At 42.4% G+C, this 22,676-nt stretch overlaps 1 protein-coding gene across 1 annotated transcript in view; it reads right to left on the reverse strand.

Moving 5' to 3' along the window:
* The window catches only part of TNIK (TRAF2 and NCK interacting kinase), a 949,249-nt gene that overhangs the window by 819,472 nt on the left and 107,101 nt on the right, over nucleotides 1-22,676 (reverse strand).

Here is a 22,676-nt window from a genome sequence, read left to right on the forward strand (position 1 = left end):
GCATAATACAAGTGGTGCGCAGCGACACTGAGCTGCCTTCTAATTATCAAAAAGCAATGCAAAAGCCATATATGTCTGCTGTTTATGAACAAAGGGGATCCCAGAGAAGCATTTACAACCATTTGTGCCATAATTGCTCACGCTAATTGTAAATAATTTCAGTGAGAAATCTGAAGTTAGTTAAAAAGTTAGCGGTTTGTTTTATTTGATCGCATTTGGCGGTGAAATGGTGGCATCAAATATACCAAAATGGGCCTAGATCAATACTTTGGGTTGTCTACTGCACTACACTAAAAGTTAAAATTACCCATACAAGCTACCTAATTAACCCCTTCACTGATGGGCATAATACAAGTGTGGTGCACAGCAGCATTTAGTGGCCTTCTAATTACCAAAAAGCAACGCCAAAGCCATATATGTCTGTTATTTCTCAAGAAAGGGGATCCCAGAGAAGCATTTACAACCATTTGTGCCATAATTGCACAAGCTGTTTGTAAATAATTTCAGTGAGAAACCTAAAGTATGTGAAAAAGTTAGCGATTTTTTTTATTTCATTGCATTTGGCGGTGAAATGGTGGCATGAAATATACCAAAATGGGCCTAGATCAATACTTTGGGTTGTCTACTAAAAATATATATATACATGTAAAGGGATATTCAGGTATTCCTGACAGATATCAGTGATCCAATGTAACCATAGCATGGTTGTTTTTTGGTGGTTGTAGATGTATAACAGATTTTGGGGTCAATGTTAGAAAAAGTGTGTTTTTTATAGTAAATTATAAGATATGATGAAAATAATGGTATCTTTAAAAAGTCCATTTAATGGCGAGAAAAACGGTATCTAATATGTGTGGGTACAGTAAATGAGTAAGAGGAAAATTACAGCTAAACACAAACACTGCAGAAATGTAAAAATAGCCCTGGTCCTTAACCCCTTAGTGACCAGAGCACTTTTCCATTTGTTGACCGTTTGGGACCAAGGCTATTTTTACATTTCTGCGGTGTTTGTGTTTAGCTGTAATTTTCCTCTTACTCATTTACTGTACCCACACATATTATATACCATTTTTCTCACCATCTTTCTAAAGATACCATTATTTTCATCATATCTTATAATTTACTATTAAAAAAATTATAAAATATGAGGAAAAAATGGAAAAAAAACAATTTTTTCAAACTTTGACCCCCAAACTCTGTTGCACATCTACAACCACCAAAAAACACCCATGCTAAATAGTTTCTAAATTTTGTCCTGAGTTTAGAAATACCCAATGTTCACATGTTCTTTGTTTTTTTTGCAAGTTATAGGGCACTAAATAAAAGTAGCACTTTGTTATTTCCAAACCACTTTTTTTCAAAATTAGCACTAGTTACATTGGGACACTGATATCTGTCAGGAATCCCTGAATATCCTTTAACATGTATATATATTTTTAGAAGACATCCCAAAGTATTGATCTAGGCCCATTTTGGTATATTTCATGCCACCATTTCACCGCCAAATGCGATCAAATAAAAAAAAAAATTCACTTTTTCACAATTTTTTTCACAAACTTTAGGTTTCTCACTGAAATTATTTACAAACAGCTTGTGCAATTATTGCACAAATGGTTTTAAATGCTTCTCTGGGATCCCCTTTGTTCAGAAATAGCAGACATATATGGCTTTTACGTTGCTTTTTGGTAATTAGAAGGCCGCTAAATGCCACTGCGCACCACACGTGTATTGTGCACAGCAGTGAAGGGGTTAATTAGGGAGCATGTAGGGAGCTTGTAGGGTTAATTTTAGCTTTAGTGTAGTGTAGTAAACAACCCCAAGTATTGATCTAGGCCCATTTTGGTATATTTCATACCACCATTTCACCGCCAAATGCGATCAAATTAAAAAAAACTTTAAATATTTCACAATTTTAGGTTTCTCACTGAAATTATTTACAAAACAGCTTGTGCAATTATGGCACAAATTGTTGTAAATGCTTCTCTGGGATCCTCTTTGTTCAGAAATAGCAGACATATATGGCTTTGGCGTTGCTTTTTGGTAGTTAGAAGGTCGCTAAATGCCGCTGCGCATCACACGTATATTATGTCTAGCAGTGAAGGAGTTAATTAGGTAGCATGTAGGGAGCTTGCAGGGTTAATTTTAGCTTTAGTGTAGAGATCAGCCTCCCACCTGACACATCCCACCCCCTGATCCCTCCCAAACAGCTCCCTTCCCTCCCCCACCCCACAATTGTCCCCATCTTAAGTACTGGCAGAAAGTCTGCCAGTACTAAAATAAAAGTTTTTTGGGGGGTTTTAGTTTTTTTTTTTTTTTAAAAATAATAATTCTTCTGCTGTGTAGGACCCCCCTTAGCCCCCCAACCTCCCTGATCCCCCCCCCAAACAGCTCTTTAACCCCCCCCCCCCTCTGCCTTTATTGGGCACCATATTGGGTACTGGCAGCTGTCTGCCAGTACCCAGTTTGAAAAATAATAATGTATTTTATTTTTTTTATTTTATTAAATATTTTATTTATTTCTGTAGTGTAGCTGCCCCCCCTCAACATCCAACCCCCCACCCTCTCCCAGATGCCTTGATTTTAAAATCCCACCCTCCCCAGTCCTCTCTCCCACCCTCCAGATCTACAGCATATTGATGCTGTTTTCATAGACCTAACGTGCATGCGCGCGCCCATGCACGCACCCGCACTAGATCCCTCCCCCCTCCTCCACCAATTACTGCCCACCCGCCTCCCTGGATGAGCTCCCACCCACCAACGATAACGGCCATCGATAGCCGATGCAGAGAGGGCCACAGAGTGGCTCTCTCTGCATCGGATGGCTAAAAACAGTTATTGCAGGATGCCTCAATATTGAGGCATCACTGCAATAACATGAAAGCAGCTGGAAGCTATCAGGATTGCTTCCACTGCTTTCAAAGACCAACGACGTATGGGGTACGTCCTTGGTCATTAACTGCATTTTTTTGCAGGACGTACCCCATACATCGTTGGTCGTTAAGGGGTTAAGGGAAAGAAATTGAAAAATGGCCTTGTCCTTAAGGGGTTAATTAATCTACATAAGCTTCTCTTATTAGTGTTAATGTGTATATTTCACTTCTCCTTCCTACAGTTGCAATTTATTTTACTCTAGAACTAGATTGTGTTTAGAATTTTAAATCCTACTTGAAGGTCCATAAGTGGCCCAGCAACCTCAAACATCCTCCAGCAAGTGTCATCTTTAATAGAAATGAAAGCCCAAAAGTGGCACAGAAGCTAAACAAAATAAAAAAAAGAGGTTTTAACGATAAAGGTCATATACTGACGTGAGTATTATCACTTATGTTTCTGGTATTGTTTTACAGGGCTGTTTATATACTGTCATTGCCTATACCTCTGACATTGTTGTGAGACTCTGTAGTACTCAAGAGATGCAACTCCTTTTTATTTCAAATTTTTCTTTCATGATTCAGATCACGGTCCAAGTACCCCCAACAGGCCAAGTTTTTATTATAGCTGAACCAGTGCACAGGTGAAGTAATCAGCTGATCAGTAACCATGGAAACTAACCTGATCTCACCCAAAAGCTGATTATTTCACCTGTGCACTAGTTCAGCTATAATGAAAACCTGGCCTGTTGGGAGACGTGAGGACTGCAGTTGAGAAACAATGAGATAGAGCATACAATTTTAAACAAATGTGTTATTTACTTCTATTTAGGGATGCCAGCTGTCAGACACAAAAAAAACATAAATTATGCTTACCTGATGATTTCATTTTCTTCTGCAGGGAAGAGACCACAGATGCATTGAGTGGCTCCACAAGCGCCCCCTCCTGGCACCAGATGCCAGTAGAAAGAAGGAGGACATCCAAAGTTCTCCTTCAAGGAAAAGGCCAACAGCAGAACAGTCAACACTGCGTAGAGTAACTGATCCCAAACCTTCCCTACAGGATAACGGTCCCAGCCCAAAGGCTAGTCAAAAGACCGAAGACAAGAGTCCCAGTCTATAGGAAGAAGGATCAACTAGCAACAAAATCCTGCTAGACCGTTGCTACAAACGGCATACTACCGTGAGTAAGGAGAAACATTGTACTCTGGTACGAGACTCCCTACCCGCAGTCGTGGTCAAAAAAAGGGCATTACCAGGGGAATAAGTCCCCCAAACCTCAGTATCCATATATTGGATACACGAAGTGTAAGCCCCCACGGGAGCGAAACCCTCAGCCTCCTACTGCAGACACGGAGGAACCAGACACTGAATCACAGCTCTCCTCCCAGGAACCTGAACACAGGAAGGGAAAAAAACCCTGCAAGGCAGGACTAAGGACCGCCAGGACTCCACGATATTAAGGTATTTCCAAACCCGGAAAACCCTACTCTGGAAGAAAAAAAAAACCCTACCAAAGGGGCAAGACCCCTTGGCCACACATCCAACCCAGTTGAAAAGCACCTGGAGTCTACAGGAACATTGTAAATGCACCAGAAGACAGGTAGGGGTCCGTCAGAAAAGGCCTAAGCCTGAGCCAGTGTCACAAAGACATCTCTCCCAGAGCCCCAGCTCCTACTAAGGGGGCTCATGGGACCACAAACTCAACTGTGAACCGAACTGTCCACACCCATCCATGGAGACGTGGACCAAGGCCAGGGTTCTCGGCAATGACCAATGAAAAGATCCAATCTCCAAGGAGGAGCGCAAATCTAAAGTCCGTAGACTTGGCGATTTAGATAGCCTTAAACCCAAGAGTCACGAAGGACTCCTGAACAGTCTGAGAACCTGCACCCAGTGCAATGGATCACACAAAATCTCGTAGGCAAGCGGCAACACGTGATATACACACAGGCAGGGTAACATCAATACCCGAAGGAAAATGATAACCCAGGGCCCTGTTGGCCATCTCAGGGAAGTAATGCAAGGCAAACTCCAAATGTAGTATCAAGGAAAAAAGGAACCACTGCCTGACCCTCGAAGGGCGGCCCTCCGTACAACACCGCTACTGATAAGCCCCAAGGCTAGCGTAACATTGCGCAACACACCCGAACGGCAAAGACCGTAGTCCTACCGAGGGTATTATCTGGAATAGACAGTCAGAGAGCTTGAAAAGGCTATAATTCTAGGAAAACTACCTTGAGCAGGCAAAACATTGGAGCTGCAACTCCCACAGAAGGCAGGGAACCCCTGCACACCACCTCCCAGAGTAACATGACTCGGAACAGCTTAAAACCTGCCCGCGCACCAGACCAGACGATCCCCCCAGACGATCCCCCCACTGGAACTCTACCTTGTTTCGTTAACATTACATTCACATATCGAAATAAAATTAAACGATCTTACCGGAATCTACGCAGTGGAACAGGAACACGGCCCTTCAAGTGTGACAGAGAGTAGCCTCGCTTCTGACATGGACTTTAGTGAAGAAAGGTAGGCAGCAAAACTCGCCAAAGCTGATTACCAAAGGAGCTGTTAATATGAGTCGGGATTGGTTTGCAGGAAAACTCTCCCTGCATCTCCCGACTCAAACTTTCATCCATGCTCTCACTGAAAAGCTGACAGGATTACTTAAAACTCCAGTCCCATTGCGAAGAGTACTACCCTCCATAAGAGACTATCTCGAACTTCTGTACACTTCTCTGCCAACCTCCTGTGACGAAAGGCGAAGAATGACTGGAGGGATGAGGGAAGTGGGGGAGGTATATAAGCCTTTGGCTGGGGTGTCTTTGCCTCCTCCTGGTGGCCAGGTTCTGAATTCCCAAAAGAAATGAATGCAGCTGTAGACTCTTCACTTTTAGGAAGAAAATACTGAACTATTGGTCGGTGACTGGACACAATGATAGATGGGGGGGTCACACAATGACCCTCAAAAGCTCTTACTGAGCCCCCACTCCTGAACCATAATTTATATTTTTCACAAGTAAGCAGTCATTTTACCTCTTGGCTGCCAGTAGCATACAAATCAATAGCTCTTTGGCTGCCAGTAAAACATGTAAATAGAAGTGATTTGCCCCTCTTGACTTTCCCTCACTTCTTTCTGCTCCATTATTGGAGTGTGTTTAGGCAAAAGAGGCCTTGTAAATTTAGTTAACACTAATGGGGGCCGATTTATCAATGTCTGGCGGACATGATTCTCTGATACAAGAGAAAAGGGGAAACAATAGCACTACAAAAATATATCACGGGTATGCTCAATTATATATTTATTTAATTTCATTTCTTATGAGCTAGAGTGCTTGTGCACAATACAATTGCCACATTAAGTCAAAAGAATCCCCAAGGGGTTTAGACTCAAAAGAATGCATTTTAATAGCACTTCAACTAACCCTTAGTAAAGAAACATCATTCTGGAAAGAGTTGGGGTTTAGTTCATTAAAACATAACTTTTATTGTGAATTCATATTTATAAAATAAATGTATGTGTATGTGTGTAGAGTGATTTAAAATCACAAATAGACTAGAACTTGCATAAAATTTAATAAAGTTAGGGCACTGGTACTAGTAAACCGTTGATCAGATATCTGAAGTGCACTCCAGAATTGAGAACACAAAATTTGTATTGGTTTTCTGCTCTACTGGTGATCAGTATAGGGTTATCCTTTATTTTCCAAAGGAAATAAAGAGATGTATTGGTCAGTGCTTGTATATGCTTGACACTGATTGTATTGGCTGTTATTCAGGATATTGTAGCTTTAAGATGTCTTACACCTGGCACATCTAGATCTTCTTTATCTTTTTGTTGATTACCACTGGTTTTTATATCATGATCCTGTGATTATATGTGTTCATTGCCTATTCACCAGTATAATTTACTAGGTAAGTTAGTGTGCCCAAATAGCTTTGTGTTATTACACTTGAACAAAATAATTCTGAGTTAAAGAATGGTCTTGCAATCATGCACCTTATTTTTGTGTGTGATTGTCCAATTGGTTGTGTGAATTCATCAGTTAATCTATAAATTATGTTAGAAAGTTGTATGATTCTTACAACACACCTCTAAATTGCTGGTGCATCCTGTCTGTTTGGATTGGTTATAAAAAGTTCTTCTATCATAATACTTAAAAAATAAAATAAATAATAGATTTGTGTGAACTGTGCAAAGTAAAGGTACTCGGTCACAATTTAATGCCAATAAGTGAGTCAATATCCCCTAATCTTTATTGTGCTACACTCCGGTATAATTGTAGATTCTTAGGATTAACCACTTATTAAGTTTATAAGTTTGGTACCGTGATTTTTCTGTGTTATAATTTCACAGACCTTGTACACACATTGGTATTCTTTTATATTAATTAAAGTATTATGCAGACTTGTTATTTTGTAAATGAATTCATATGCTTGGATTTTTAAATCAGGGTTTGAGAGCTATTATATCCCTTTCAATACAGCTTTGGATTGTTAGTCCTTGATGTCTGGAAAGGGGAAATAAATGGATAGAGTTTAATGTTGTATGTAGTCTTAATACCAATTGATATTGCACCAAAAACAGCTATTACATGTCTTCTCTTTTTGATATTAGCACTGTAATATATGCATTAGCATGTCAAACTGGTAGAATGCTGGGGGCGTTATGATATCCCCTATTGTAGTTTATAAATCAACTTGAATCAAATTTGTATAACTGTGATATTAATCACAACAGTTTGAAAAAACTCTACATATACAGAGCCCAGCTGATACAGCCGTAACAGTGTAATCTGGAGTTGCCACTTTAACTACGGTTTCTAGGTCATATTCTTTTAGCCAGTGTCTCTAAATCATAATATGTTTTTGCATAACGAGTCTTTTTGCAGTTAAAAATTGCAGATTGGGTATTAAGGAATACCCTCCCTTGACATGTTTCACCGAATAGGTCTCGGCTTTTCCAACTAAGCAGTCATTTTACCTCTTGGCTGCCAGTAGCATACAAATCAATACTTTTAGCTCTTTGGCTGCCAGTAAAACATGTAAATAGAAGTGATTTGCCCCTCTTGACTTTCCCTCACTTCTTTCTGCTCCATTATTGGAGTGTGTTTAGGCAAAAGAGGCCATGTACATTTAGTTAACACTAATGGGGGCCGATTTATCAATGTCTGGTGGACATGATTCTATGTCTTAAGACCGCTGCTTCTTAACTCTGAAGGCTCGCACGGAAACAGCTACATTATGGCCATTTCGGGAAATGATAAAATCGGCCCCATGGACTTTAAAAACTAGATATTGAAGTGTCCAGTATTTTTTTGTAGATTTTACTGGACAGAAAGCTAAAATACTGGACTGTCTGGTTGAATACCTGGCAACCCTACATCTATAATCAGTCCCTTGGTATCATTTGGTGAAGGAGCAGCAATGCATTACTGGGAGCTAGCTGCCCGGTAGTGAATTGCTGCTCCTAAACCAACCTAGGTATGCCTTTCAACAGCCTTGTTGCATGCTGACTAAAGCCCAGATTGGTTCCTCCAAATAAAGCAAATGGTGAGTGGAGTTTGGCTATTTTTTCTTTTAAAAACAATAAGACTTGGCTGATGTTATTCTGTTTACTGTCCGTTTAAAAATAATAAAGTAATTAACCAACTGTAAAAAAAAACAAAAAAAAAAACTGCAATATATTAGCTGCATTCCATATAAAAACATCTTGTTCCTTTAATTATTTGACTGGAAAGGGGGTAAAATATGATAAGCTACTTATAAAGCACATGAAAAGAAAGATAAGACCTATAATAAAATTGTTTGTGCCTGAGGCCTTCAATGATCAATACATTTCTCCCATCTATCACCTTCTTATACCAACTACTCAGCTAGATTTCTCTGGCTGCAGTGTAGATTAAAGGGTCAGTAAACCTAGCAAATAATGTTAGATAATTCTGCACATAGTGCAGAATTATAGCCGCTCCTGGCTCTACTGTGGTCTGTTTTCATCTCCAAAGAGCATCGCGGGCACGCTCTGGTCTGGTAACGGGAGCGAGCTACATTGAGTTTAATAGCGCGATCGGGCCAGCTGTGATTAGACTGCGTGCCCAGATGCACGGAGAAGAAAACTGACCCGCTCAGTAGAGCCAGGAGCGGCATTCCGTTTTCTTTGCAAGATATCTATTTAACCCTTCACTTTAGAAATCTTGCGCTAAGCTAATGTTATATAATTCTGCACTATGTGCAGAATTATATAACATTATTTGCTAGGTTTACTGGCCCTTTAAACTGCATCTTCCCAGGGAACTGTGAGTGACTGCTAAACTATTTCTAGATAGTTAAGAATGGAAATTAATAATGCATAAAGCTTAGCTTCTGTCATAAATTATGCTGCTGAGCACTGTTTCTGTCAGAGGCAAAATAGACAGGCTCCGTTAGGAATGTATCTTTCCCCTTGCATGTTTTAAGACATACTTCAAAGGTGATTTGGGGTAATGAGGTGCCAGGCTTCTTTATAAGCGGAAGACAGGAGAAAGTTTAACACATTCACTACTACTTGTACATCACTGTTAAAGAGACAGTCAACACCAGAATTGTTGTTTAAAAAAAAATAGATAATCCCTTAATTACCAATTCCCCAGTTTTGCATAACCAACACAGTTAGAATTATACACGTTTTACCTCTGTAATTACCTTGTATCTAAGCCTCAGCAGACTGCCCCCTTATTTCAGTTCTTTTGACAGACTTGCATTTTAGCCAATCAGAGCTGACTCCATGGTAAATTCACATGCATGAGCTCAATGTTATCTATATGAAACACATGAACTAATGCTGTCTAGTGGTGAAAAACTATCAAAATGCATTTAGATTAGAGGCAGCCTTCAAGGTCTAAGAAATTAGCATATGAACCTCCTATGTTTAGCTTCAACTAAGAATACCAAGAGAACAAAGCAAAATTGGTGATAAAAGTAAATTGGAAAGTTGTTTAAAATGGCATGCCCTATTTGAATCATGAAAGTTTTTTAAGGCAGATTAAAGGGACAGTTTACACTAAATTTTTCTCCACTTTAATTTGTCCCCAATGATCCATGTTACCTGCTGGAGTGTATTAAATTGTTTACAACTAGCTTATTTACCTTTATATCAGCATTTGAAATACCTGATGTTGCCTGTGGTATCACTACCTATACTGAACGTTTGCATACTTAAGTATAGGATATTGACAAGCTGTGTAAACATAGCCAGCAGCAGAAAGTATGATCCCAGTGGGGGTTAGTTGAGATAAAATGTTTTCAATTGTTCTGCGTAAGTATTAAGCTTTGATAGACAGAAAGATAATATAAAGAAGCATACGTTTTGTACAAAAAGTGATAAAATAAAGATATGCAAGTTCCCTGCAAGACCAACCTATTTTAATAGGTGGTGGTTTCTAATAACAAAACCAGCTATATCATATACAAAAATAAACCTAAAGGGGGGCAGAGCCAGCAGCCGTAAGTAACAGACGTGCTGTCACTTAGCTCCTGGGCCCGAATCTATAATTATTAATCCTACTGCCACTTAAGTATCACCAAACTGCCATAACATTGCTTATCGTCTGGGACAACTTGGCCACTGGTTGGAGTACCAGAGGTGGATCACTGACTGACTTATCCAGTCCTCTACATTCCGACCGCACCATGCAGCAGGCTTACACCCGATTTGGTCTTGGCCGCCACACAGATACTCCGGAGGGTCGGGGCTTACCTGAGGCCACAGTCTGGAGGAGAAAGCACAAGGAGGCCTGTCCCAGCTACAGCGGATCATTTGTACAGCTAGAGGGACTGCGGCCTGGGAGAGTACTGTTGCTGCGCAATTACCGGAGGCTCTGGGGGTACCTGACGGGGAGGGGAGCCCTTCCTGCCTCACCCAGCTCGCTAACCCCATAGAGACAGCAGAGAGGACACTACGAAGCACCTACAAGAAAGCCTCCAGTAGTCGCAGAAGAACCCGCCACATGGCCTGAGTAAGTGCATAGCTCACATTGTAATAACACAAGCAGCGCCACAGGCGGTCATAAACTTGGGGCTAAATTGTATAATGGGACTCCTGTCACATAGCGGTGTGCTCATACAGGCTTGACTCATGATCTTCCTCATAGTGTACCCGCATATAGTACTGGACACTTGTCACTTATACACAGAAGTGTATTTCTTCACTGGTCACACATCTCTCTCATAAGGCCTCTTTGGAAGTAGTTGAGGGCAACAAGATCCTGCCCGAGGGCCTATTGGGAGTTAAGATCCGGTCAAGCCTCAAAAGACTACCCTTCCCACAGCATATATCCATATGATAGTGGCACTCCCCATCCATAAGAAGCAGCTAAATCTTTGAACTGTAAAAACATCCTCCCATAGTGGCATGCATTGTCATAGTTGTTTACAGCAAGATAGTTTATTAAGAATAAACAACTATCAAGTGCAGCCCATACAGAGCCTTGTACACTTTTCTATTTCTCCTCCATACCTGAGAGGCCCAGTAAAATCATATTCTCTCAGAGTCTAACAGCCCGGCCACACCAGGCCCTATACACATATGGAGCCGCTACTTTGTTGCCCCACAGAATACCAACAGGGCTCTTTCATTAGCCACTCTTCCCCATTTCCCACCTGTACCCTGCTTCGTCGAAAGGAGACATGTCCCTTGGAGAGTGGGTCTGGACTTTATAGGTGGGGGCGGCCTTGCCCTGCAGAGGACCCCTTTTGCATTATGCCTTGCTGAGTAAAGAAGATTTTAAATGGAAGGGCCTTCATAGCGACACCTGACTCCTAAGGGCTCTTAAAACTAACTCAAGATGCAAACCAGATTTTTCTAAACCTATAACAGACACATCCTATTCTACACGAGAAGAGAGGCTGAGTGCTCACGGGAGACTTCCCAGTTAATTATGCCACCACAATCAGATAGGCCTCAACCCTATACACATTGGATCTGACTAGCGGAGACTGGAAACATAATGTCTCAGAACCAAAGAAGGAAATCCAAGTCACAAAATCCACAAAAGAAAACTGTCTTAGACCACTTTCACCTCGCCTCCTCGGCCCAGCAGGAGGCTTCAGACAAGGACTTATCAGACTCTAACACCCACTATAAAGCCCTCTTGGGACCTGCCCTGGGTTCTGCCCGCAACAACAATAGGCCTCCACGTCCTTAATAGACACCATCAAATCTCTTTTGGCAGGACACCATGACTCTATGACAAAAAAGTTTGACAATTTTCATACCAACTTTAAGAGGGATATCGCCTTGATAGGGGAAAGGACTGACACTTTAGAGCAGAAACAGGAGGATCATTTCATAGACCACTCTAACCTCCTGACTTATTCAGAGAACCTGGCCTTGCAGATTTCCAAACTGGAAGCCAAGCTTGCAGACCTAGAAGATAGGTCAAGGAGAAATAACCTCAGGATTAGGGGAGTTCCGGAGTCAATCTCCCCCCATGACCTACAGAGTTATCTAAAGGAACTTTTCAGAGAGTTGGTCCCAGAGGTTAAGGACTCTGATCTTTTGATGGACAGGGCCCATAGAGTGGTGCGACCGCGCTCTCTCAGCTGATAAGCCTAGAGATGTGGTGACTAGGCTCCATTATTTCTCCTTCAAAAATCAACTCATCAATGTGGATATGAAGGCCAAAACACTACCAGAGAAATTCGAACAAATCCAATTATTCCCAGACCTGTCGGCCCACACACTGTTCTTAAGGAGAACGTTTGCAGACTACACTAAAGTCCTCAGAGCCAAAGGAATCAGATACAGATGGGGATTTCCAGTAAAGCTCCTCATAACTAAAGATGGCCACCTGCATACGGTCTCGAAGCCAGGCTCGGCTCCTACTACAAAAGTGGGAACTTCTCCCTGAGGATCAGGAAGTCCAGGAGACACCCCTAGGTTACTTCCATTGAGAGCTGGCGCACCTGAATGGAAACCTCTCCCGAAGAGACCAGATCAGCCCTCCAGAAGGCAGTCTACCACACATCGTAACCCCCATGAGTTGGGCCTCTCTACTTCAGCCTCTCTACACATGGACTTGTGTACCACTTGGACGAATGCCACAAGAATAACATTCTAACATGGTATCCTTTAGCAGTATGCTTTCTCTGGATCAGGGGGAAATCCCTGAGTCTTAAGCTCCACATTTCCCACCAAGGTTGTCCACTAGTTGTCTGTTACCCATTGCTATAGACATTTGTCTACACAATAAGTGGTGCTCATGTTTATGTGTTTATTTATTGTCTGTTATAATTATAATTGTACTAACACATTTGACGCCACAGGTTTCTATCCTCTATATTGTCTCTCAGTGTTTGAAATTCCTGTATTAGTGACATTGAGAAACTCTTAGCTGGCCAATAGGCAACTATAATCTCTATTCACCCCCCGTTACCTGGCCCTACTAGATAACCCCTTACCACAGGTATGCAACAAGATATGATCTTATGTACTTAGGGCCCACTTACTACCTTGATTTCCTCCTAGCGTCATTAGGTCTTAATATAACCACAGTGGCCAAGCTAGAGCCCGGATGGCAGTAAGGACTACAACCCAAATCCTGATTGAAGGCCCTTCCTACTCTCCCCTCCATTTTTGTGAGTACCTGTGTACTTATCTGTGCGCTACTCTGAGATTCTGTACCCAGAATTCCCAGAGTGACTTTGGGCAGTGCTTATATGCACTATCCACCACCTAATAACCCCTTTCAATGCCTGTGCAATGTAATAATGTACTTTCTTTTTCACTGCCTCTTATGCCTTTTTCTTGCTGTTGTCTCCCCTTCCTTCCACACCCCCCTCAAACCCAGCAGGGTTGGAAGTTCGGGTCCAGAGCGAGGTCCCAATATGATAAGCCCATGGCAGATCTCACAGTATCCACTCTTAATACTAAGGGACTCAACACACCCATGAAACGAAGCTTACTGGCAAGATATTTGAAAAAAGACACAAGACAGTGATAGATTACGTACAGGAGACACATTGGACTGAACCCTCTCAGGTCAGCCTTATACCCAATTTGCGAAACAGCCTTGTACACAAAGAAAAAAAGGGGCGTAGCTATACACATCAGAAATTATGTGAAATATATCCCCATTACCATTGATAGTGACATAGAAGGTAGATATCTAATCATTGTTTGCTATTTAGATGAAAACCTATATACCCTAGTTAATGTGTACGCCCCCAATACCCATCAGGCAACATTTCTCAAACAACTCCTGGCGAGAGTAGATCAGATCAAGAGAGAGTCTATACTCATAGGGGGGGGACTTCAACTCTACTTGGGACCCCATATTAGACAGACGATCCTATAACCCTAATTTGAGGGCTTGCCTCCCATCGCGGAGATTCCGAAATCTGATGATGGGATACAATATCTTTGACATATGGAGATGCCTTCACACGACTGAAAAAGATTATACCATTTATTCCATGGCGCATCACTCCCATTCCCGTATAGACTACATATTTACTGACCCCTGGACAAAGCTCATATTGCGAAAATTGTGGTCTGCCCATGGACAGATCACGACATGGTAACTATCACACTTAACCCCTCCCGAAAGTCACGTGAGAGCATGACGGCTAGTGACCACCTGATAAAGGATCCCTGGATTCAACAGACAGCTACTGACCTCCAAGACTTCTTTAAAACAAATGACACCGGACAGACAACAGACACTACTTTATGGGCGGCTATGAAAGCGTTCCTTAGAGGGACTTTCTTGAAACGGGCAGTGCAATTGCGACGTGAAAGAGGGGCCACTCTTGCACAACTATTTGGGGAACTTAGAACCCTAGAACAAGAGAACAAACTCCACCCCAACCCCACAATAGCATCTTGCATAGGGCAGGTTTGCACTGAAATTACAGCTAAAGAGATGTTAAGAGTACAGGAATCCCTACTGAAATTTTGAAAACAGTTTTATTACCAGGGAAATAGGGCAGATAGAGTGTTGTCCACTAAGCTTCGAGCCAGAACAAAATCTACTTGAATATAGAAAATTCAATACTTGGGTAAAACCATGCACGCCCCCAAAGATATCGGAGAAGCCTTTATGGCCTATTACAGGGAGCTATATAATTTAGACACCTGTCCAAATACCCACAAAGCAGAAGCCTGCACTATTGCAGACTTTCTATCCTCCCTAAACCTTCCACAACTTGACACCGACCTGACGGAACATCTTGCCGACCCCATAATTTCTTCCAAATTCAAAGCAGCTATTATCACTTAAATTAAATAAAGCACCCGAGCCAGATGGTTACACCCCATTTTTTTATTTTTTTTTAAACATATGCAGCTATTCTAATTCCTTATTTTCAGAGGCTGTTTGCCTAAACTTTTGAGACAGGTTCCCTGTCTCGGGAGTTCTTAGAAGCTTCAATATTAACTCTCCCCAAAGAAGGTAAGGACCCTTTTCTTTGTCAAAGCTACCGGCTTATCTCACTTATTAACCTAGACGTTAAGATTTACGCTAAAATATTGGCCACTAAACTCAGTCCCTTACTGTCTAGTCTTATACACAGGGATCAGGTAGGCTTTGTGACTGACCGTCAAGGTACGGACAGCATGTGTCGACTGTTAAATATATTTACAGAGGCCGACAACTCGGGGAGATCCCTTCTCACCCTGTCATTTGATGCAGAGAAGGCGTTTGACAGGGTGCGTTGGAACTACCTAAATGCAGTACTTGAATCGGTGGGCTTGCCCAATGGCTTCAGACTAGCAGTGGGGGCAGTATACTCTCACCCGACGGCCAGGGTAAGGGGATTTGGATTCTGTTCCCGACCTTTCGCTCTCAGGAACGGCACTCGGCAGGGGTGCCCACTGTCCCCTCTCCTCTTTTTACTGGCCATTGAACCACTGGAAACAGCCATTCGTGCACACCAAAATATCAGAGGCATATATGTACAAGGGACATACCAGAAGCTAAGTCTCTTTGCATATGACTTGAGGGTTTTCCTAACAGACTCAGAACTCTCCTTACCGAACCTCCTTGAACTCTTTGACCTTTTCGGTAGCCTCTCCTTTTATAAAAACTCAACGTAACCAAGACTGAGGCTTATCCGCTGCATCTTCCAGATGCCCAACTCCACGACTTGCAAAGTAAATACAAATTTAAATGGAACCACAAAGGGATCAGACACTTAGGTGTCTTTTTATTACATGACTTTAAGGCTGTAGTCGAGATAAATTATAGCCACTTTTTACTGGCTCTTAAACTGACACCAATGCTCCACAGGTATAAAGGAAATTTCCTGGATGGGTAGGATTTCTGCATTTAAAATGATGATTCTACCGAAACTTACATACCTTTATAGATGCCTCCCGCTGAAAGTCCTAACTACATACCTGGACACTTACCAATCAGTATTAAACAAATATGTCTGGGCAGACTCCCGCCCCTGTATAGCAAGCAGGATATTGCAGGCTCCAATAGATAGAGGTCTAGGTTTTCCCAACCTCAAGATGTACTATGAGGCAGTGATGATTACCCATATCTCAGGGTGGGGCATTTCCAAGGAACCCCCTAGATGGTACGAAATTGAAAAGGCCTCGCTACCCCATGGTATCCTTCTCTCCAACCTAATTTGGATCCCTCAACATTGTAGGACCCTTGTCTCCCCACCCAATGCAGTAATCAATCACTGCCACTCTATATGGCATAAGTTACACCACTCACCAATGATAGTCCCACACCCATCCCTAATTCTTAGTATACAGGGACTACTTAAAGGGTTGCCAGGCTCAAATACCACGGCCTAGACTAACCTAAACCTTTTGAGTATTCAGGATTTTCATATTGGGAACGCCTGGGCCTCCTGCTCTGAGCAATGCGCAATCCCACAGAAAATGCATTTTGAAATAATGCGTTTTAGAGCCCAGTTGGAACTTCTTTAAAAATGCACCGCATAACAACACACTATGGGAATCCCGCTGGAAACTAGGTCTACAGGGACATAAACCACTTACGACGCATTATCTGTGCTTCCTACACTGCCCTGTTTTACAAAAGATGCATAATATCATGGCATGGGAAAGAGACCTAGACAGAGCACTAGACACTAAGATATGGATGAGAGCCATTACTGATACCAGACAGGTAATTCACTGCATAACCCTCTTTGAATTATACTATAAATTACAGTATAGATGGCACTGGGTCCCTAATAGGCTCCACCGAATCTCGCCTACCACCTCAGATAGGTGTTGTATAGGCTGTGGTAAAATAGGTGAGACAATCCAGAGTGGGAGATCAGCACAGCTGTGAAATGAAGTGCACGTGTGACCGGGGTATACTGCAAAAAATAGGTGAGGATATTCACATCTTGTGGAGTTGCCCGGAGATTCACAAATTGTAGACTAAAGTCCTCGCCCTCTGCAAACACCTATCGCTCCCGACAGATAGGTATCCTGAAACCTACTTGCTGCATTTAGATTTACCTAAGTTAGCTAAACCACAAGAACACCTCCTAATATACCTCCTAATGTCAACTAAGCTTGCTATCGCAAGATACTGGAAACAGCGGAGCGCCCCTACAATAGGAAAGGTAATTGCGATCCTTTCCAATATTAAGATTATGGAAGAAGCAGTATACCTCAATAGAGGTACCATGGACCTATACTCTGATACTTGGTTCCTATGGGACTCACTCCCACAAAAACAGAATTTATGCTTACCTGATAAATTACTTTCTCTTGCGGTGTATCCAGTCCACGGATTCATCCATTACTTGTGGGATATTCTCATTCCCTACAGGAAGTGGCAAAGAGAGCACACAGCAGAGCTGTCCATATAGCTCCCCCTCTAGCTCCACCCCCCAGTCATTCGACGAAAGGTTAGGAAGAAAAAGGAGAAACCATAGGGTGCAGTGGTGACTGTAGTTTAAATGAAAAAATATTTTACCTGATTTAAATGCCAGGGCAGGCCGTGGACTGTATACACCGCAAGAGAAAGTAATTTATCAGGTAAGCATAAATTCCGTTTTCTCTTGCAAGGTGTATCCAGTCCACGGATTCATCCATTACTTGTGGGATACCAATACCAAAGCTTTAGGACACGGATGAAGGGAGGGAACAAGACAGGTACCTTAAACAGAAGGCACCACTGCTTGCAAAACCTTTCTCCCAAAAATAGCCTCCGAAGAAGCAAAAGTATCGAATTTGTAAAATTTGGAAAAAGTATGCAGTGAAGACCAAGTCGCTGCCTTACAAATCTGTACAACAGAAGCCTCGTTTATAAAAGCCCAAGTGGAAGCCACTGCTCTAGTAGAATGAGCAGTAATTGTTTCAGGAGGCTCCTGGCCAGCAGTCTCATAGGCCAAATGGATGATGCTTTTCAACCAAAAGGAAACAGAGGTAGCAGTCGCTTTCTGACCTCTTCTCTTACCAGAATAGATAACAAACAAGGAGGATGTTTGTCTAAAATCCATAGTTGCTTGTAAATAGAATTTTAAAGCACGAACCACATCAAGATTGCGTAACAGACGTTCCTTCTTCGAAGGAGGATTAGGACACAGAGAAGGAACTATTTCCTGGTTAATATTCTTGTTAGAAACAACTTTAGGAAGAAAACCAGGTTTGGTACGCAAAACTACCTTATCTGCGTGGAACACCAGGTAAGGTGAATCACACTGTAAGGCAGATAATTCTGAAACTCTTCGAGCAGAAGATATAGCTACCAAAAACAAAACTTTCCAAGATAATAACTTAATATCTATTGAATGTAAAGGTTCAAACGGAACCCCTTGAAGAACTGAAAGAACTAGATTTAGACTCCATGGCGGAGCCACAGGTTTATAGACAGGCTTGATTCTGACTAAAGCCTGAGCAAACGCTTGAACGTCTGGTACCTCTGCCAGACGCTTGTGTAAAAGGATAGACAGAGCAGATATCTGTCCCTTTAATGAGCTAGCTGACAATCCTTTCTCCAATCCTTCTTGGAGAAAAGACAATATCCTGGGAATCCTAATCTTACTCCATGAGTAACCCTTGGATTCACACCAACAAAGATATTTTCGCCATATCTTATGGTAGATTTTCCTGGTGACAGGCTTTCTAGCCTGAATCAGAGTATCTATAACTGACTCAGAGAAACCACGCTTTGATAGAATTAAGCGTTCAATCTCCAAGCAGTCAGACGCAGAGAAACTAGATTTGGATGCTTGAATGACCCTGTATTAGAAGATCCTGCCTCATTGGCAGTGTCCATGGTGGGACAGATTACATGTCCACTAGGTCTGCATACCAAGTCCTGCCTGGCCACGCAGGCGCTATCAGAATCACCGAAGCCTTCTCCTGCTTGATTCTGGCGACCAGACGAGGGAGAAGAGGAAACGGTGGGAAAACATAAGCCAGATTGAAGGACCAAGGCGCTGCTAGAGCATCTATCAATACCGCCTTGGGGTCCATGGACCTGGATCCGTAGAGAGGAAGTTTGGTGTTCTGACGGGACGCCATCAGATCCAACTCTGGAGTGCCCCATAGCTGAGTCAGCTGGGCAAATACCTCCGGGTGGAGTTCCCACTCCCACGGGTGAAAAGTCAGACGACTTAGAAAATCCGCCTCCCAGTTGTCTACTCCTGGGATGTGAATTGCTGAGAGATGGCAGGAGTGATCCTCCGCCCACCTGATTATTTTGGTTACTTCCTTCATCGCTAGGGAACTCTTTGTTCCCCCCTGATGATTGAAGTAAGTTACAGTCGTGATGTTGTCCGACTGAAATCTGATGAATTTGGCCGCAGCTAGTTGAGGCCATGCCTGAAGCGCGTTGAATATCGTCCACAGTTCCAGAATGTTTATCGGGAGAAGAGCTTCCTCCTGAGACCATAAGCCCTGAGCTTTCAGGGAGTCCCAGACTGCACCCCAGCCTAACAGACTGGCGTCGGTCGTTACAATGATCCACTCTAGTCTGCGGAAACATATTCCCTGAGACAGGTGATCCTGAGACAACCACCAGAGAAGAGAATCTCTGGTCCCCTGGTCCAACTGTATTTGAGGAGACAAATCTGCATAATCCCCATTCCACTGTTTGAGCATGCACAGTTGCAGTGGTCTGAGATGTATTAGAGCAAAAGGGACTATGTCCATTGCCGCTACCATTAATCCGATTGCCTCCATGCATTGAGCTACAGATGGCCGAGGAATGGAATGAAGAACTCGGCAAGTAGCTAAAAGTTTTAACTTTCTGACCTCCGTCAGAAATATTTTCATTTCTACCGAATCTATCAGAGTTCCTAGGAATGGAACCCTTGTGAGTGGGGATAGAGAACTCTTTTTGACGTTCACCTTCCACCCATGAGACCTCAGAAAGGCCAATACAATCTCCGTGTGAGACTTGGCTCTTTGAAAAGACTGCGCCTGAATTAAGATGTCGTCCAAATAAGGCGCCACTGCTATGCCCCGCGGTCTTAGAACCGCCAGAAGGGACCCTAGTACCTTTGTGAAAATTCTGGGAGCAGTGGCTAACCCGAATGGAAGAGCCACGAACTGGTAATGCTTTGAGAAACTGATGATGATCTTTGTGGATAGGAATGTGCAGGTACGCATCCTTTAGATCCACGGTAGTCATATATTGACCTTCCTGGATCATAGGTAAGATTGTCCGAATGGTCTCCATCTTGAATGATGGGACTCTGAGGAATCTGTTTAGAATCTTTAGATCCAGGATTGGTCTGAAAGTTCCTTCTTTTTTTGGGAACCACAAACAGGTTTGAGTAAAAACCCAGTCCTTGTTTATAGCTTTGAAAGGCTTGTCCTGTGGGAGAGCATGGCCCTTTCCCCCGGTGATTTCTGAAATAATCTCTTTCAATTCTGGCCCGAAGAGGGTCTTTCCTTTGAAAGGGATATTTAAACAATTTGGATTTTGACGACACATCGGCCAACCAGGACTTGAGCCAAAGCGCTCTGCGCGCCATAATGGCGAAACCTGAATTTTTTCCCGCTAACTTGGCTAATTGCAAAGCAGCATCTGTGATAAAATAATTAGCCAGCTTTAAAGCCTTAATTCTATCCATAATTTCATCGTATGAAGTCTCCGTCTGGAGCGAGTCCTCCAGCGCCTCAAACCAGAAAGCAGCTGCAGTAGTTACAGGAATAATACAGACTAGTAATATGTACAAACAGGCTTAGAAATCACTTTAAACAAATAAAATACACAATTTGAAAAAACGTTACTGTGCCTTTAAGAGATAAAAAGGGCACACAATTTTACAAAACAGTGAAAAATGCACCAATCACAAATTTTCACAGTATGTACCTAAGGCCTTAATATGATTGCACCACAACTTACAGAACGATTAACCCCTTAATGCCCAAACCGGAGCAGCCTAAAGCCAACAACCGGTTAAAGAACTACAGCACCTTGCCACAGCACTGCTGTGGCCCTACCTTGCCCTTAGGGATCAGATTTGGGGAAATAAAGCTTCTTTTTGGCTCTCAATCAGCAGCAGGACCCTCCATGTGAAGCAGCATGAACTTGTCTTGCAATTCTAACTGCGCATCTGAGGCGTGAAATTAGGCCCCTCCCACTCCACTCCAGAGTTGTGAGGCCTACAAAAATCACTTCTAAGTGACTAAATTTTTGCCATGTGGATAATAACCCCAGAAAACACTGCAAAGTGCTTAAAAACATAATTTATGCTTACCTGATAAATTCCTTTCTCCTGTAGTGTAGTCAGTCCACGGGTCATCATTACTTATGGGATATTAACTCCTCCCCAACAGGAAGTGCAAGAGGATCACCCAAGCAGAGCTGCTATATAGCTCCTCCCCTCTACGTCACACCCAGTCATTCGACCAAGAACCAAACGAGAAAGGAGAAACTATAGTGGTGACTGGAGTATAACTTAAAAATTTAGACCTGCTTTAAAAAACAGGGCGGGCCGTGGACTGACTACACTACAGGAGAAAGGAATTTATCAGGTAAGCATAAATTATGTTTTCTGCTGTTAAGTGTAGTCAGTCCACGGGTCATCATTACTTATGGGATACCAATACCAAAGCTAAGTACACGGATGACGGGAGGGACAGGCAGGATCTCTATACGGAAGGAACCACTGCCTGAAGAACCTTTCTCCCAAAAACAGCCTCCGAAGAAGCAAAAGTGTCAAATTTTTAAAATTTGGAAAAAGTATGAAGAGAAGACCAAGTTGCAGCCTTGCAAATCTGTTCAACAGAGGCCTCGTTCTTAAAGGCCCAAGTGGAAGCCACAGCTCTAGTAGAATGAGCTGTAATCCTTTCAGGAGGTTGCTGTCCAGCAGTCTCATAAGCTAAACATATTATGCTACGAAGCCAAAAGAATAGAGAGGTAGCAGATGCTTTTTGACCTCTCCTCTGTCCAGAATAAACGACAAACAGGGAAGAAGTTTGTCGAAAATCTTTAGTTGCCTGTAAATAAATTTCAGGGCACGGACTACATCTAGATTGTGCAGAAGTCGTTCCTTCTTTGAAGAAGGGTTAGGACACAATGATGGAACAACAATCTCTTGATTGATATTCTTGTTAGTGACTACCTTAGGTAAGAACCCAGGTTTAGTATGCAGAACTACCTTATCGGAATGAAAAATCAGATACGGAGAATCACAATGTAAGGCTGATAATTCAGAGACTCTACGAGCCGAGGAAATAGCCATTAAAAACAGAACTTTCCAAGATAACAGCTTGATATCAATGGAGTGAAGGGGTTCAAACGGAACACCCTGTAAAACGTTAAGAACTAAGTTTAAGCTCCACGGCGGAGCAACAGATTTAAACACAGGCTTAATCCTGGCCAAAGCCTGACA

Source organism: Bombina bombina, chromosome 4 (genome assembly GCF_027579735.1).
Source record: "Bombina bombina isolate aBomBom1 chromosome 4, aBomBom1.pri, whole genome shotgun sequence".
Classification (NCBI taxonomy): Eukaryota; Metazoa; Chordata; class Amphibia; order Anura; family Bombinatoridae; genus Bombina; species Bombina bombina.